The sequence below is a fragment of the Alligator mississippiensis genome, chromosome 11 (genome assembly GCF_030867095.1).
Source record: "Alligator mississippiensis isolate rAllMis1 chromosome 11, rAllMis1, whole genome shotgun sequence".
Lineage (NCBI taxonomy): Eukaryota > Metazoa > Chordata > Crocodylia > Alligatoridae > Alligator > Alligator mississippiensis.
In genome coordinates, this window is record NC_081834.1 from 49584766 (window position 1) to 49598906 (window position 14141).

General features: G+C 46.8%; 1 non-coding gene across 1 annotated transcript; it reads left to right on the forward strand.

The window, feature by feature from the left end:
- Positions 1-803: 803 nt before the first annotated feature.
- On the forward strand, positions 804-875 carry TRNAP-UGG (transfer RNA proline (anticodon UGG)). The gene has a single exon. It is a non-coding gene; the product is annotated as a tRNA-Pro (tRNA).
- The last annotated feature ends 13266 nt before the right edge of the window (positions 876-14141 follow it).

Consider the following 14141-nt stretch of genomic DNA (forward strand, 5'->3'; position numbering starts at 1 on the left):
AATGGGAGGGGACCTCAGGATGTAATTTGGTCCAACCCGCTGCTGAAAACAGGACCATCCCCAACTAGATCATCCCAGCCAAAGCTCTGTGTAGCTGGGTCTTAAAAACTTCCAGGAATGGTCATTCCACCCCGTCTCTGCGTAACCTGTTCCAGTGTTTTACTAACCTTCTAGTGAGAAAATATTTCCTAAAATATTCAAATTGAACTTGCTGTAACTTGAGACTGTTGCTTCTTATTCTGTCATCTGCCATGACTGAAAACAGTCTAGCTCCATCCTCTTTCAAACCCCCTTTCAGGTGTTGAAAGCTGCTATTCAGTCCCCACTCAGTCTCCTCTTTTCAAGGCTAAGTAAGCCCAGTTCCCTCAGTCTTTCTTTATCTGTCATGATCCCCTAGGCCCCAAACCATTTTTGTTGCCCTCTACTGGAATCTCTTCAATTTATCCACATCCTTTCTGTAGTGGGGGACCAAAAACTGAACCGTGTACTTCAGATGTGGTCTCACCAGTGCTGACTAGAGTGGAATAACCATTTGTTAATATTCAGCTTATTGTCCATTGTAACCCCCAGGTCCTTTTCTGCAGAGCTGCTGCCCAGCCAGTCAGCCCCCAGCCTGTACTGGTGCATGGGATTGTTCTGTCCTTAGTGCAGGACCTTGTCCTTGTTGAACCTCACAAGATTTCTTGTAGCCCGTACGCCAGTTTGTCTAGGGCACTCTGTGGAAAAAATTATCCTATAGGTCTCCCTGGGCTGATACTGTCCAGGACCCAACCCCCTTTTTCATTCAGGTATGTGCATGGGATGGCTCGTTGGTCTAGGGGTATGATTCTCGCTTTGGGTGCAAGAGGTCCTGGGTTCAAATCCCGGACGAGCCCAGGTTTTATGAACATGAGCTGGCAGTGTAATGAGGCCATCAACAAAGCTAGTCATGCATTATCAGGTGCATGGCTAATAGAACAAAGTAGGTGATGCTCCCCCTCTATGCAGCGCTGGTCAGGCTGCAGTTGGAATACTGTGACCAGTTTTGGGCGTCACACTTCAAGAGGGACACAGGGAATCTGGAGAGGGTTCAGAGAAGGGCCACTCGCATGATTAGTGGCCTTCGTGATAGACCCTATGGGGGGAGGTTGAGAGAGCTGAATCTCTTCAGCCTTCACAAGAGACGGCTGAGGGGAGATCTTGTGGCCACCTATAAATTTATTAGGGGAGGTCAATGGGGAATAGGGGAAGCGCTGTTTACTAAGGCACCCCAGGCAGTGACTAGGAATAACGGGTGTAAACTAGCTGAAAGTGGATTTCGGTTAGATATTAGGAAGAAATTTTTCACAGTAAGGGTGGCCAGGATCTGGAATGGGCTTCCAAGAGAGGTGGTGCTATCGCCTAGCTTGGAGGTCTTCAAGAAGAGGCTAGTCACCTGGCTGGGGTCATCTGACCTCGGTCCTCTTTCCTGCCAGGGGCAGGGGGTCAGACACGATGATCCATTGTGGTCCCTTCTGACTACAAGCTATGAATCTATACCTGGTCACGTAGGCAGCCGAGCCTGGTCAGCTAGGGGACTGGGCTGTAAAAATTCCTAAGGGAGGAGGGAGCTCACTCTTGCCTCCACAAGAGAAGGTTGAGAGGCGACCTTGTAGCTGCCTATAAGTTCATCACAGGGGCGCAGAAGGGAATTGGTGAGTATTTATTCACCAAGGCGCCCCCGTGGGTTACAAGAAATAATGGCCACAAGCTAGCAGAGAGCAGATTTAGATTGGACATAAGGAAGAACTTCTTCACAGTTCGAGTGGCCAAGGTCTGGAACGGGCTCCCAAGGGAGGTGGTGCTCTCCCCTACCCTGGGGGTCTTCAAGAGGAGGTTAGATGAGTATCTAGCTGGGGTCATCTAGACCCAGCACTCTTTCCTGCCTATGCAGGGGGTCGGACTCGATGATCTATTGAGGTCCCTTCCGACCCTAACATCTATGAATCTATGAATCTTTCCTTTGATCTGAAGCAGACATGTTGGGAAGGGGAAGTCAGTCTTTTTGGGAACACAGACAAGAAGGATGTGCCTCCATGATAGACAGACTCTCTAGAAAATTTGTAAGTAGAAATCCAGAATATGGCTACTAGTTTAGAACTAAGTTTTCAGCCACATTTTAAAAGGGCCACATGCCCATATTTGAAAGGGTCAATTTATTCTGTTTTACTCAAGGTGTTTTTCTTGTAATATTTCTCTGTCCTGTACCCCGTCCCCATTCTCTCCCTCTTTGATCAATAAAATCTATCTGTTACAACATGCCTGGCTGTGAGTCTTAGAGGGGAGAATGGTGAGACAAGCCTTTATTGCTCCCTTTGTTCAGCTAGCTAAAGTGGGCTTGGCTTTTTACTTTCCTCCAGAGGCTACTTTTGAATGCTTCAAGCAAAAGAAGCACCCCAAGATACCATGGTGGGCTAAGCACCCTCAAAGTATGCAGGGTCTGTGTACCCCAGGCTGGACAGATGCCTAACAGGGACCAGAGCCCAGGTGGTGGCAGCAATTAGCCCAGGCTTGCGGATGTGCTCCAGGAAGGGACTTGGATGTTCATAGGTACCCCAGGAGATACACCTGGTGATATAAAAATATGTCACCTTAAAAAAAAATCCTTGCCTCTTGCATAATTTCTAGATCAGCAAGGCTACAACACCACTCGTACACGACATTCAACTTTAAGCTAACTTGAAATTTATCACCAAGTAATTTTGTCAATATCATGCACCACATCATTTGCCCATGTAAAAATGGTTATTCATGTGCTCTTTTCCAGTCTTCTGGGACCTCACCACACCTCCATGAGTTCTCAGGAAGAAAAAAGAAAAGCTAGTGACTCTGTAATGACCTCAGGCAATTCCTCAAGTATTCTAAAAATGTAGAACGAATGCCCAAGATACCGGCTACATTCATAAAACCCCAATGTGAAATTGTGGAAACTAAGGTTAGATGCATAGGACTGCAAATGAAATCCTAAAAGGAAACAAGTAAACTGAGGCAGGAGAGAAGAGAAATGAAGACACATTGTCCCAACCTCTGAGCTCAGAAAAGAGCTACAGAGTCAACTTTCTAAGAGAGGACTAGGGGCTCGATCCTCCTAATGAGGAATGCAAGGGGACATACTTTTGGGTAAAGGGCTCTTGTACGGGGAATGGGGCCACCTTCTCCCCATGGAAATTCTAACTTGGGGTATCAACAGGCACCTGTGAGTGCCCCATAAATACTACATGAGGCTGCTGTTCTTACAGACTAGTGCTCCTTAGTAGGACTCCTGCATCTACAGAGCACAGAACACAGGTTGGTACTAACTGTTTACTAGCTTGAAGTTCTCGTATCTCTGAAAAACTTCTGCCAGAGGTGTCAAGCCTGCCACTGAGTGGGAACAACCTGAGGTCTTCACCCATTAGACATTTTTTTGTTGTCTAAGACTAGCAAGTATTGCAGAAGACCAGCTTTTTAGCAGGGATCTCTTCTGTAAACTAAATCACAAAAAGGAAGCTTATAAGAAGTGGAAACTTGGACAAATATACAGGGAGGAGTACAAAACCATTGCTCTGGCATGCATGGATAAAGTCAGAAAGGCCAAAGCACAATTGGAGTTGCAGGTAGCAAGGGATGTGAAGGGTAATAAGAAGGGTTTCTAGAAGTATGTTGGTAGCAAGAGGAGAATAGGGGAAAGTGTGGGTCCCTTACTGAATGGGAGAGGCAATCTTGTGACAGAGGATGCAGAAAAGGATGAAGTGCTCAATGCCTCCTTCGTCTCAGTCTTCACAGGTATGGTCAGCTCCCAGACTATTGCAGCAGGCAGCACAGTTTGGGGCGGAGGTGAGCAGCCAGCAGTGGCAAAAGAACAGGTTAGGGACTATTTAGAAAAGTTGAATATACACAAGTCCCTAGGGCTGGACGGGATGCACCTGAGGGTGCTGAGGGAGTTGGCTGAAAAGACTGCAGAACCACTGCCTATCACCTTTGAAAACTCATGGTGATCATGAGAGGTCCTGGATGATTGGAAAAGAGCAAACCTATTGCCCATATTTATGAAAGGGAAGGAGGATCCAGGGACCCACAGACCAATCAGGCTTACATCAGTCCCTGGAAAAATCATAGAGTGGCTCCTCAAGGAATCCATTTGTAAACATTTGGAAGAGGAAAAAGTGATTAGGAACAATTAGCATGGATCCACCAAGGGCAAGTCATGCCTGACAAACCTGATTGCCTTCTATGATGAGGTAACAAGCTCCGTGGATGCAGGGGGATGAGTGGATGTGGTGTCTCTCCTGGGGTGCCTGTGTCCAGCCAACCCCCTTCCTAAAGCACACCCGCAAGCCTGGGGTAATCGTTGCAAGACAGTCTCTCTCATGAAGGCAAATCCTTCTTGTCTGTGTTCAAAAAAAGACTTCCCCTTCCCAACTTGCCTGCTCCGGGACAAAGGGAAGAGCGAGCTGCCCCTCCCTTAGGAATTTTTACAGCCCAGACCCCTAGGTGACCAGGCTCAGATGCCTAGGTGCCCATGTAGCTGAACCAGAAAGGGGGGTTGGGACCTGGACAGTATCAGACCAGGGAGACGGAGAGGAGGATTTTTCCACAGAGTTTCCTAGACCAATCGGGGGATTGGGCTAAAAGAAATCTTGTGAGGTTCATCAAGGGCAAGTGCAAGGTCCTGCACTAAGGACAGAACAATCCCAAGCACCGGTACGGGTGGAGGCTGACTGGCTGGGCAGCAGCTCTGCAGAAAAGGATCTGTGGGTTACAGTGGACAATGAGCTGAATATGAAAGAACAGCGTGCCCTTGTTGCAAAGAAAGCTAATGGCATACTGGGCTGCACTGGTAAGAGTGTTGCCAGTAGGTGACGGGAAGTGATTATTCCACTCTAGACAGCACTGGTGAGACCACATCTGGAGTACTGTGTTCAGTTTTGGCCCCTCCACTACAGAAAGGATGAGGAGAAATTTGAGAGACTCCAGCAGAGGGTAAAACAAATGGTTTGGGGATTCAGGGGTTGGGGAATCATGACTTATAAGAAAAGACTGAGGAAACTGGGCTTATTTAATGTAGAAAAGAGGAGACTGAGAGGGGACTGAATAGCAGCCTTCAACTACCAGAAAGGGGGTTTGAAAGAGGATGGAGCGAGATTCTTCTCATTCATGGCCAATGACAGAGTGAGGAGCAATGGTCTCAAGTTACAGCAAGGGAAGTTTAGGTTGGATATTAGGAAATATTTTCTCACTAGAAGGATAGCAAAACACTGAAACATGCTATGTAGAGAGGGGGTGGAATGACCATCCCTGGAAGTTTTTGAGACCTGGCTAGACAAAGCTTTGGCTGGGATGATCTAGTTGGGGATGGTCCTTCTTTGAGCAGGGGGTTGGACTAAATTATCTCCTGAGGTCCCTTCCAATCCCAATTTTCTATGATATTTCCATATTTTTTCTGAATTTCTGAAATTTAGAATGGAGACAATTTTATAATGTAATTGTGTTATTTCTGCAGATACAGACGGACAGACGGGGAGAAATGCCACTGAGCTGAGTGTAAGACCTGAAAAAAATGGCTAATAATAAGTTTGTTCCAATACGACAGTGTCAGTGATTTGAATCACTGTCCCGAATCGATTTGACAGAATCTGATTTGGATATTCGGCTGCTGCCGAATCTCTGAATCTCCGAATCTCCCAGGCCCATCCCCCGCCCACTCTCTCAGCCCAGCAATGGCTGCCCCATCTCCTTCCCTTTCTTAAAAAAAGCCCCAACTCACTGCAATGCGGGGGGCAATCCCCGCTGCCTCCCACTGCCCCATGGTGCCTGCAGGGCTCTGCACGAGCCCCCTTACCGTGGCTCTGGCCCTTTAAGGAAAAAAAATAGAGACCCTTCCCTGGACTCACCGTTCTTACTGCCCCACGCTGCATGGGGGGCTCTGCACGACCCCGAACCACCAACGCCGCTGCAGAAGCAGTGAGTCCCGGGGCTCTTGTCATTTTTTTTTCTTAAAGGGCTGGAGCTGGCCTAGACAGGGCACCCATGGAGGGGCTGGGGGAGTGAGGTGGGGGTCAGGGGGCACATGGCACAGTTTGCCATGCAAGGGATCACCCCCCCACCCCCACCCCGCCTGGCAGCACCTGGTGAGTTGGGGCTTTTTTTTAAAGCACCGGGAGCTGGGGTGGGAGGGGCAGCCATGGCAGGGGGTGGGGCTGGGGGAATGGGCAGGGGTCATGGGGGGCTGGGGGAGCAGCCAGGGGATGGGGCCTGGCAGGGGTCCCCTCATGGTCCCCTCAACCCTCCCTCAGCTCCCCTACTGCTTCCCCTACTTACCAGCTCTGAGTCCAGCTCCAGCTCCCTGCCGCAGCCACCGGGGACTGCCTGAATCAGCAAAGCTCTCCGAGAATTTTGGGCCAAGGTAATGTATCTCCTAGCTGCACAGGACATGAGCCTGTCCCTTAGTTTCTGCTGGTATATAGATATATATATTGACCAGAGCTCTCTCCTTCCTGCCCCCAATCTAAGACAGCCTCAAAGTCAGTCCTGGTCAAAGTCCAGTTCAGGGCCAAAACAGGGTGAAGGAGGCTCTGACCCTTCGTCTGTAATCTGGGAATCCTGCAGGTTTTCAAATGAAATATGGGCCGGATCTTGGTCTGCTACCCTTCTTGTGAGCTCTCACATTGTTTTCGCTAGGAGCAGTGCTGGACCACTGACTTTTTGGTGGATTGATCACTTGAGAGATTTATTAGGGGTTTGAGACTGCAGCAGTCCTCACCCTTCACATGTCCTGTTGTTGCTCCCGCAAATCTGTGACCATGTGGCTCAAAGAGGTCACTTCTGGCTTGGAAGTGAAAAGTCCTGAGTAGCAGCCTGTCCCTCTGATTCCAGTAGGACAAAAGCTTCCAGTCCTGCACTATGGTCCATCTTTTATTTCCGAGACTATGGTAGCAGCACATGTTAGAAGAACATGTGTGTCTACAGGCAAACTGGTCTCAGACAATGAACTGTATTTCTGGTTCTTACTCAAGAAAACCTGCTGCTGCTTTATGTCCAAACTCTGAAGAACGGAGGTGTCTGGGCCTGGTCTCCTGCCATAATTAGGATTAGTCTGTTAATGTAGAGCACGGAGACCCACTGTAGACCCACGGCTTCTTTCCCCTGTTGCTATGTTTAAGATTGGGCTTTGTTTCGCATGAATGTTGGAAGAATGGCTGGTCCTCACTGATAAATGTCACCTAGGACCAGTCAGTCTGGATTACTGTTGCAGCAAAGGTTACTAAATGGTGGGATGCTTTCCCTCATGAACTAAAATAAAACCATTAAGATTGGACAGTTCCCATTGCACATAATCCCAGAATTAATTTAGGAAGAAATTAAACATTGTTCTCCCCTTTTCAAAATGTCTTGTTTAGCAGCCCCTCCCACCTTGAGCCAACAGAGGGAAAGACTCAAGCAGAAGGCCACAGTTCCCTTACATCTCTGTAGATAAAGTTAGTGCAGGGCCTTACCTGTTTTTGAACTTTAATTAAGGACTTGGGGAAAGAGTCCCCAGGGCCTGGGAAAATTAATGTAATCATTTTATTTAGTGCTTTAAAATGTTCTCTGCTTGGATGATGTAATTCTCCCAATGTTGATTCAGCATATAAAAGACTGGCTTTTCTCTGAGAATTACTTATGCTTTCGATTCTATTAGCACTTGATGTGGGCAACTGTAGAAGCAAGTTGGAGATGCAGTGTTATTAATATGCAGTGTTACTGTACCACGATCATTACAAAGGATCCACCAGTTTCTTTGGTATTAATTCCAGCAATCTCTCCTTGTACTGATCCCAGATTCTTTATTTCCCCACCTTGTATTTATCAGTCTTGAAGAAGAACCATGACTATCTTTTCTAACTTTAGGCATGAAGCTTTATTGTACTATATTACATATGGAAAGGTAATGGAATCCATGCAGGAAATATTTTAAACCAATTTCCTTCTTCAGGGAACCAGTACTGCCCCTATTACAAGAAGGACATTTTGACTACCTTGGGTCCGATCCGTACCTGCAGTGATCCTGTTTTTTGACAGTTCTGGAACGAAAAGGTGAGGAAGATGCGGGTTACAGGCACTGCTGATTTACTAACTTATTGAAATAAGTGTTGATCTCAGTTTTGGGTCTGTTATAGATGCTCATACATCAGAGTAAAGGAGAAATGACTGTTCTAGGAAGGGAACAGAAACAGTAGATCTGTAGAAAATACTGTTTCAAGAGGTCAAAATCCTCTCATAGCTGGACTGGTGTCAGAACTTGATAAGTCTGATGACAGTAAGAGACTGTGGCTTTCTTGTGTCCCTAAGTTGCAGCTGGTTAAACTAACTTTTGTATGCTTTGTTATAAGCTGCACCATTCTTCTCCTTAAATTTCACTTCTTACTTCTAGTTATGACTTTTAAATTACATTGAAAATAAATTCTATGCTTATTGTATTAGCTGGTATCACAAATGCTGTATTTTATCTCACCTTTTTTAAACCAGAAAGTATTACAGGATGATGATGATCATGTGGCAAATTTACTGATAACTCCATTTTCTGAACATTGTACCTTTAGTTGAAGTTGAATGTTCCAGTGTAGAAAGCCACATTGGGCAACACCTTCACTAGGAGCAGTAGTGCTTCAGATTCTGAGCCAAACCCACCCTATCTTTTAGGCACCTACGTGTGACCCTATGGACCCCTACTTGATCCCCAGAAAATCAGAAAATGTAAAAGGTGGATGCGTCCTTCTCCTCCTTGCTGCCTTTTGTGACTTAATATTAAGATTAAGCTAATAGCTTGTTACAGAAGTAAATGCATTGCTATTTTTCAGAGACTTGAGAAAGTGGAATGGCATCACACCTTGGTGCCAGAGTCCATCTAAGCACCTGATAGGTGGGATAGTATCTGGCCCTACATCTTTACAGATAAGAGTGAAACAAGAGGGAAAAAAAGCCCCAACTGACTTGAAATGCCTGCTGTGAGAAAGGTGAAACTAAGTTAGTAATTCTCAGCCAGGGTGCCACAGCACCCTGAGGTGCCTTGAGCTCCTTTTCAGGGTGAGGTGTAATGACACACAATGTCAAATCATTCACAGATAACCCAGAAATATCAAATAGAAATCCATAGCTGTGGTCCACCTGAGTTCTTTGCACCAGAAAAAAAATGACTGTGTTTTTCTGTAGTGAAAAAAAGTTAAAAGTAGGTGCTGGCATTTTCCAGGGGGTGCCTCAAGTACAGGCATCCCGCATCTTATGCGCATTTAACTTGTGCGAATTCAACTATATGCGGGTGGGAGGAGGGGCAGGGCTTGAGTCTGCACGTGGCGCTGCCGCTTACCTGGAGGCCCAGCCACCACCACGCTGCCAGCAGTGACTGCTTCTGCCTCCAAAACCTCCCACCACCACCATGGAGCCATGCCCGGAGCTGTGTGGCCGGCCGCCGGGCGTGGTGATGGCTGGGCGGCATGCAGCCATCCCCACCACCACCCCACGCTGCGCCGCTGCCGCCGGCCGCACGGCTCTAAGCACGGCTCCACGGCGGTGGGGGGAGGTTTTGGAGGCAGAGGCAGTCACCACTGGCACAGTAATATGCAATTTCACTATACACGATTTTCGTCTTTACGCGCTGCCTTTAGAACATAACCCCCCGCGTAAGATGCGGGATGCCTGTTTTAAAGATTGAGAATCACTGAGCTGAGAGCTAAATCCTCTCAGTTCAGGGGATTAAGTGACTGGTGTACAGCTGCATGACCATGGTTTGGGATTCAGCATTCCCCTTCTCTCACTACTGAGCATAGTGTGCTCTGACCAGGTGACTATGTGGAGGGAAATGGGTACCAGAGTGTAACATCACAATTTATTTTTACCATGATGGGAAAGAAATTCTTAAACAGGGTATAAATGTAAAATCCAGCAGTTACCTGGGTGTGCATGCATCACTTAGGCACCTAAAGTAGAAAATGACCTAGTCCTGAGGTTTCAGTCCTGAGAACCCTTCCACTTGTGCATAATCTAGAATCGTGTAACTGTGCCCAGGGAAGCAAGAGGCTTGGGTATCATCTATAAAGTTATCTGTGCAGCTGAGTGTTTGCAGGATTAAGGTCTCAGGCAGATGAATGTACTTAGTGAACTATTGCATTGCATTAACTATCCTGCCTTCCTGCTGGGTGTATTGAAGAACGTCCACCAAACACTGAGTTTGGGCAGAATTATAAAGTCTTATGGGTCTAACTCTAGGCTGACTTATACCCTGTGCACAAGGTGTTGTAAGTTGTACAATGTCCAGTTCAAGGGAGCACCAGTCCTAACTGTACTTTGGGTGCTACAGATAAGCCTATACTCACAGCAGTTCCCCACTTAAAGCATCAGCAGTTTGCTTATGGTGGCAGGCTGGAAGGACTTTCTCCTCTTGTCTCTGTGCATAATACCTAACACACAGGGGCCACGATTTTGGTGGTTGCTTGGCTAGAGTTTCAAGACACTGCTGTAAAGAATTAATTTAAAAATAGCTTTTGTTTAAATATGAGAGGGTTTGTGCTGGATTTGAGGAGTCTGATGATGCACTGAGGCTGATCCTCTGAGACTGTGGACCCTAACTTCCCATTGATTTCATCTGGACTCACGCCTGCTTCAAACATAGGAGAATCATTTTCAAATGGTCTGATTTATCATTTCAGTCACTGACACCCTGGGGTGTTGTGAGATCCTTTCATCGCTGCTGTGTAATATTAACACTGTGAAGTGTGCATGAGTTGCAAGGTAAACCCAAAAATCCCATCATAGGGTCAAAAACATCCTGACCTGCTGTGGTCTTTCTGAGTCCCTTGCAACACAAGAATTGCTTTATTATTTTTTTTACATGTAACCCTGCTTATGTTATGCATGTCCTACGATGGTTTGGTGTGTTAAGATAGCTTTGTTTATTCCTTCTCTGCATTCCCTTAGTGTGTATGGACCGTTGAGTAAAGATCACTGAGGGGTCAGCACTCACGGTGAGCTGGGCAGAGCTCTGTAGTGGGGCAGCCAGAGCTGACCCAAGGGGGTGTGCGGCATGGGGCAAATCAGCCTGTGTGGGGCCCCCTTAACACTGTGCGGGGCCATGGTACCCCTGCAAAGGGGGAGGACCTCTGTGCTTCTTTTGTGGAGTGGGACTGAGCCGCGACCTCCAGGCAGGCCCCATGGGAGGGTCCGTGGCTGCTCCGCCCGGCTCCACGGGGCCCCCAGAAGCATGGGGCCTGGGGCAGTCACCCCGATTCTCAATGTGTTAGCGATAGCCCTGGGGGCAGCTCTCAATTTTAGCGCAAAGAGCGGCATTTGGGAAGAGCAAGAAAGGCTCCAGACAGGACTAACTCCATGGATGGTGTTGTAGTAGGCACTGTAGAATAGGCAACATAGCTCATGGCAGAGCAAGACAATTCAAGAAGGCAGGGTATGAATTGCTGTGGGACTAGTAGAAGTATATGTTAGATTGTAATGGGCCATGAAGCCACTTTTTGTATGACATCCTGCTTTTTTCACTCTGTGGTAGGGTTATGAATTTGTCCCCCAGCCCATCTAGAGGTGGTTTGTAAATTCCCTTCAAGCATTGACTAGGGTCAGAGAGGGTTGTTCTATGAAAAGTGTATTCCTACTGCCAGTTCATGTATCTCTCTTTTTTTTTTCTATGAGAGTTTATTTTGGTGTCTGTCTCCTGTTTTAGTTTCATCCATATAACTTCCATGATGGCATGTGGCACACTGGATGTGATATGCCTGTGTAGAATCCACCCATGGATGGATTCTGATGGTTTTGTTGTGAGGGTTGTTGACTGTTGTGGCAGTGGAGACACATTGACAGGTTTTGGATTTACTGTTAAGGCAAGGTTGTGTCCCATTTGGGCTAAATACAGACAGTCAAAAAGCCTGAGGCTGAATTGTTCAATCTTCACAGGTTAATCTAAGCTGCATTACCAGATGATTTGTACCAGATTTGGAAATTGCTTTAAGACCAGGAGTTTTATTTTTCTTAGACCTGAAGAAGTCACTTGATCCCTGAAAGCTTGTCCAACAACTCTCACAACAGTTGGTTCGGCATTCAGGGAAAAAACATTCACCACTAAATAGTAAACTTTGAGTTTCATAAAGCACATATACCAAATCCTGTCTGTAGATAATGAACCATACTAATCCTATAGATTCAGACACTAAAAACATAAATTAAACAATGCTATAAATATTTGAAAGTACATAAAATGGGCACAAAAGCTACTCCATGATGATGCCCTTGGTGCCCGTAGGGAAGACCTTGTGCTACCGATGACATTTCCCTCTGAATTAAATCACATCCATCAGTCAATGTAAAATTGATAAAGGGGCACATTTAACACATGCTGACATATTCCCCTTAGTTAATTGACATCAAATGTTCTTTTTAAAATGATAAAAGGCATACAGAGTGCACACAACCAACAGCTCCTAGCAGAAAAAGCATCCAAGACAGTCTAGCCAGCTGTGATATCATATGCCATGCACCACACACTGACAAGCAACTTGAAGGTGTTAGGTAAGGCACATCCCCAAAATAGCTTCTGTTCCATATAAAAAGCCTCTAATGAATGTCATTTAAGTGGGGACATCTCATGTTTCCTTCAAAGCATAGTGAAATTCACTGAACCACAACCTCTGGCCTCTCACAAGGGTTTTTCTTCTCTGCTTTTGGCTTTTGTAGGCTATGTGCAGAACAGGGTACACTGTTATAATTCCAGGAAGGCATTGCTTTGCTTGTGAAGGCTTTCTAGTCAGTGGCCAATATGTACCCTTCAATCTCCCAAAGGCATACTTACTGTCTCGTATGGTTAAGGACCACTCGTATGGTTAAGGGCCTGCAGACCAAGCCCTACGAGGAGAGACTAGAGAAACTGGACCTTTTCAGCCTCCGCAAGAGAAGGTTGAGAGGCGACCTTGTGACTGCCTATAAGTTCATCACGGGGGCACAGAAGAGGATTGGTGAGTATTTATTCACCAAGGTGCCCCCGGGGGTTACAAGAAATAATGGCCACAAGCTAGCAGAGAGCAGATTTAGATTGGACATTAGGAAGAACTTCTTCACAGTTCGAGTGGCCAAGGTCTGGAACGGGCTCCCAAGGGAGGTGGTGCTCTCCCCTACCCTGGGGGTCTTCAAGAGGAGGTTAGATAAGCATCTAGCTGGGGTCATCTAGACCCAGCACTCTTTCCTGCCTATGCAGGGGGTCGGACTTGATGATCTATTGAGGTCCCTTCTGACCCTAACATCTATGAATCTATGATGGACCGAGTGTGAGGCAGGAGTCTGAAACCAAGAGTAATGTTAAAAAAAACAAAAAAAAATTCCTTGGATGATTTTGTGGACTATCAGTTTTTTAAAGCAAAGTGTTCATAAGCACAAGTCACCATAGTAGGTTCAGGTATAAATCTGATACCTACTCTGTCCAAAGGGCTGAAATCCCTGACCCTGTGTTGAAACAGGTGAAGGTCCAAAAGAGCAGAGGTTGCTCAGGCAGCCTGAAGAGGAGAAGTGGGAGGAATAGACGTGACCTCCTGTGGCAGTGGCAGACCCTGCGTGGTGGAGCAGTGGTGGGCACCAACAGAGTGGTGGCAACACCAGCGTGGGCTTCCCTACCGGCACCTGCTGCCTGTGCCCGAGGTAGGTGCTACAGCCCCCGGACAGCAGCTCTGCGCGAGTCTCTGTTCCCAATGAACTGGGCAAGGTGGTAGCTCCCCTGGGTTGGGTTTCCAGTTATTTCAGAGACTGTAACTGGCCTTATTTAACTGGCCTTTTTCCTTTAAAAGGTAAAGTTGTGTTTGCCCCCTTTCCCCTAGAACAGGCTGGTCCAACATACGGCCCGCGGGCCACCGTGCAGCCCTCCAAGCTGTTTTCTGAGGCCCACGGTGCTGTGACGGGAAACGAAAGTAAACACTGTACTTCCATTTTGGGGGGGGTGATGTGTTACCACTTCCTGTGAGGTCTTTGAATATGGCTCACTGGCCCACTGAGTGATAAAAAGTTCATGATCCGGCCCCACATTCAAAAAGGTTGGACATCCCTGCCCTAGAATGACTCCTATTACATTTGAATGGTGCTGGTGAGTGAAGAAGTGCTCCTTTTCTTTTAATGCCTTG